This window comes from Peromyscus leucopus, chromosome X (assembly GCF_004664715.2).
Source record: "Peromyscus leucopus breed LL Stock chromosome X, UCI_PerLeu_2.1, whole genome shotgun sequence".
Taxonomy (NCBI): domain Eukaryota; kingdom Metazoa; phylum Chordata; class Mammalia; order Rodentia; family Cricetidae; genus Peromyscus; species Peromyscus leucopus.
Genome location: NC_051083.1, coordinates 96,991,956 through 96,996,762, shown reverse-complemented (window position 1 = coordinate 96,996,762; position 4,807 = coordinate 96,991,956).

Here is a 4,807-nt window from a genome sequence, read left to right as displayed (position 1 = left end):
TATAAATAATTTCACAATACCCCACCCCTAGATGAAAAACTATGTGGAATTAATGGCTGCTAAGAGAGGGATATCCAATCTTTTCTAGGGATAAATCCTTGACAGGTTATCCTACAGTGCTAAACACTTGTACATATGAACAACACAAAGTGGACTTATCAAGTTATATACATACATACATACATACATACATACATACACACCAACACACAACAGTTAAAGATGGAGATGCCTTGAAATTGAGAGAACATTTGGATGGGTAACAGTGAGGGATAGAAATTATTTAAATACAGTACTCATGAATAAAATTCTCAAAAAGGAAGACAAGGAAAGTCAGAATTCAATTTTTTAAATATATTTTGTTATTATTTTATTTAATTTATGTGATTATAATATATTACAACATTTCCCCCTTTCCTCCTCCAAATCCTCCCATATAATCCTCCTTGCTTTAGTGCATGGCCTCTTTTTTCATCAATTGTTATTGCATGCATATGTGTATTAGTATATGCTTATATATTCCTAAATATAATATGTTCAGTAGACATAATGTTACTTGTATGTGTGTTTTCAGTGATGACCATTTTACACTGCACAGCCCATTTGTATGCTCTTCCCTGGGGAAGACCATGTAACACACTCCCAGCTTTCCTTAGTTCTTTGTGTAGGGTTGAGGCCTCCTGAGCTTTTCCCTGCTCAAAAAAATGAAAAATCATACCTGGTACTGGAAACCTCGCTAACTACTCAGAAATACAGACTGAAAACAATGAACCCTTTTATTTACTGATGGTTGAAACCATGTTTCTTGATGTTTAACATTACATCCCTGTACCTAACATGGCACCTGGCAAATAATAGTACCAGTAAATGCTTATTGAATGAATAAATGAATGACAATAGTAATGACAGCAAGACATTTTTTGAGACTCAGTTGTAGTTCTAAGCATGATATATGTATTAGATAGTTCATTTAATCTTCACACCGATGCTCTAAAATAGGTCTGCTATTATTCCCACTTTGTAGAACAGGAAACCACATATCAGAGAAACTGTGCCTCACCTTAAGGTGTATAATAGTTTATAAGAGAAAGCAGGAACATCCTGGCTGTCTCTTGACCATTTGTGCTGTCAATATTTCTAAAGATAAGCCAAGTAGTCTATGAAGCAGATCCAAGGTTCTTTGTTTTTCGTTATCATGTCCTCTCCCCAGAGATCCATCTTCAATCTCCTCCATTATCCTTACTGACACATACATACATCACTCCTCCCTTCTTACTGGAATGGTACTCATTATTTGAGATTCAGTTCAAATTCTACCTGTTTGACAAAGCCTGCTTTGTATACTCTTGCTATAAGAGCTCTCTCCCACTTTGAAACTCAGAGCCCTCATAGACCATATTAATTATTTGACACTTGAAAACTACATAGCATAGTCTCCAGACTGCAGAGTCAGATAGGAGAGGGTAGATTTAAATCCCAGCTCTGTCAATTTACTAGGTGTATGACCGTGGGCAAGTTACTTAACCTCTCCACCAAGGAGCATGATCTTTGAACTGGAAAGAGAATTAAAGCCCAAGATAGACGAAGAGATAATAGGAGAGTCTGTAGCTGCCTTTAATGAGTTCAAGTTTCCAGACCCAGACAAATTACATCCAAAGCTACTGAGAATGTACAGGTGTGATCACAGTGACAGTCTTGGTAGACTTTGAGAAACTGTGGCCAAAGGAAGAGGTGAGAGGTGCAAAGAAGAACATAGCTTAGTTTTTATAAAGGTAGGCAGTGGTATTAGGTGGGAGTGAATATAAATATTGGGAACACAATACCAGTGAGCATGGCATTGGTCCTTGGCAAAAGTATAGAACGCACTATTAAGCAGGTCATTTGTGAGCTTTATAGAGAGCGGAAATAACTAGAGGTAAGCATGAGCTCACAAAAGCAAGTCATGCTTAACTAAGCCCATTTCCTTTCTGAAAGGGTATCTACAATGGAGAGATGACAGAAACACCATACCTTAGGTATCTGCATTTCAGCACGATTATTTGAAAAGTCTTCTACATACTCATATGGAAAAATAGGAGCCTGGATGATAGTAAAGACTTACATGGAATGTTTCAAGTTTGAGTAAGGTTGCTAAAAGTGATTGCTAATGAAGAGGAGACATTAAGGTGGTACTACAATAGTTTATACCTTATTTCATTTGATGAATTTATTAGATGTGCAAATAAAAACTTACTAGTGTAGAAAATGCGTTCTCTTTTACATATATAGATTATAGAGATTCATGAATGCACACACAGTTATAGAGTGGTATCTTTGGTAGTAAATGTCCAGGGAATAAGGCACCAACTTCTTCAAAAGCCATTTAAGGGTGTAATCATGAAAGAAAAGTTTGGGAAAAGGGATAGATTGAAATGCACAAGAAGATGAATGTACAAGCTCACCATGGAAGTTAAATATAAAGTCAATTGTACAAATACACAATAAGAGTTCATGCAAGAAACCACAGAGGGTTTTAACTAAGCTACAAGCTCCACACAGATCAGGTTTATGCTCCAAAGACAGTAAGCACAGAAAAAGATCTGGAAACTGTATCCTGTGAGGTATGCTGTAGAAGACCTAAGGATGCTTATCTGGACAGGGATGGCTTGCTAGAGCTTCTAAATGGCTGCTGTGTAAAAGAGGAATTAGAAAACAGTTTGTGTGAAGCTAATGTTTGTTCAATCTAAGAACAACAATTTAATGATTAGGGAATGGCCTAATATAGAATAAACAGCTTTACATAGGGCTGAATTTTCTAGATTATCTGGAGGCTATTTCTGCACTGAACAAGAGGACAGATATCCTCTAACACTAATGTTCAGATTTTATGATTTCCTAGTTATTTGAAAATTATGGAGATTGAAACGATGGCTGAAGATGAGCCCAGGCAAAACATCCTCTCTTGATTTCAATGTCAAAATCCTACATAAGTCAGAGTTGCTTAAGAAATAGCTCACCGGGAGATTCCAGCTGGATCAAGAACAGAGAGGGAGAACAAGGAAAGAGAAAGCATGATAAATGAAGACCCCATGGGAATAGGAAGAAGCAAAGTGCTAGAGAGGTCCCCAGAAATCCACAAAGATACCCCCACAATAGACTACTGGCAATGGTCGAGAGACAGCCCGAACTGACCTACTCTGGTGATAGGATGGCCAAACACCCTAACTGCAGTGGTAGAACTCTTATCCAATGACTGATGGAAGTGGATGCAGAGATCATGGCCAGACCTCAGGAGGAGCTCTGGGAGTCCAATCAGCGAGAAAGAGGAGGGACTGTATGAGCGAGAGTTGTTGAGACCATGATTGGAAAAAGCACAGGAACAAGTAGCCAAACTAGTGGAAACACATGAACTATGAACCAATAGCTGAGGAGCCCCCAACTGGATCAGGCCCTCTGGATAAGTGAGATAGTTGATAAGCTTGAACTGTTTGGGAGGCCCCCAGGCAGTGGGACCAGGACCTATCATTAGTGCATGAGCTGGCTGTTTGGAGCCTGGGGCCTATGCAGGGACACTTTGCTCAGCCTGGGTGAAGGGAGGAGGGGACTGGACCTGCCTGGACTGAATCTACCAGGCTGATCTGAATCCCCAGGGGATTTCTTGCCCTGGAGGAGATGGGAATGGGGGTGGGTAGGGGGGAGGGCAGAAGGGGATGGGGGAGTAGGGGTGGTGGGAGGAGGAATGACAGGGGAATCTGTGGGTGATATGTAAAATTAAATTATAAAATAAGAAAAAATAAATAGCTCACTCTTGAGCCAAACTGGGTGACAATTTTTAAACGCCTAATTCTCCAGGGCTCTGGAGCTTTGTATTGCCTCTAACACTAGATTGATTTCCCTCTTTCACAAAAAAGACACAGAGGAAAATGTCAAAGGAGAAGTCTCAGACATTTAGCTATAGAAATATTCAGATCTGTTTCATGAAAAAATATTGGTATGGGGCCAATGAGTAGGGAAAGCATACTCCATCTCTCTCCCTCTCTCTTTTGCTCTACCCTTTCCTTTTCTCAACCTCTCTCCATTTCTTAGATCTTCAGCTAAACAGAATAAGGACTGGCACAGGGGTAGAGACAGAGTGTGCTAATTTTTGGTGCAATGGTAAACAGCACACTGGGCATGAAACCTAATGAATGAGATTATGGCAGCATTCAAGTTTTGTGAACATGAAATTGATAACAAAAATCCTAGGAATAATATACTTCAAATGGTGTCTCAGTGGAAATCTGAAGAAACAGGGATCAGGACCTCTAGCAGGATTCAACACAGTTATTTTCCAGGTTGCTGAGCATGCCACTAACACTTCTTGGTTGGTCTTTAACAGCAAACAGTTATTTGCTCTCTTTTTGCCTGACGCTGCTCAGCAGAATCTCTACACTGCACTGTTGCTAGAAATCGGGCTTCTAACAGCTGCCATGGAATCAAACTCCATTCACCTCCCTTCTCTCTGCTCTTGGCCAAATGTTACTTGCTCTGTCACAAAGTGACCATTATGTCCCTGCATCCTATTCGGTGCCCTTTCATTCCCACTTCATGCCTAAGTCCTCATTGCTATCATAGAAGAGCCTGTTAGGACCATGTCTGCAGCCTAGCTCACTATAACTTTGCCAACATTTGAACATTTTTGTTCTCCATGTCCTCTCTCCAGTAATGTCCATGTCGGCAGTTCCCCCCGCCCCGCCCCGCCCCCACACCCCTCCCCTGGGACAGAGGAGTTAGAAACCTATCAGACCCATTTCCTGAAAGTCCTATTTCTCCTTGAAACAGAAAGGCC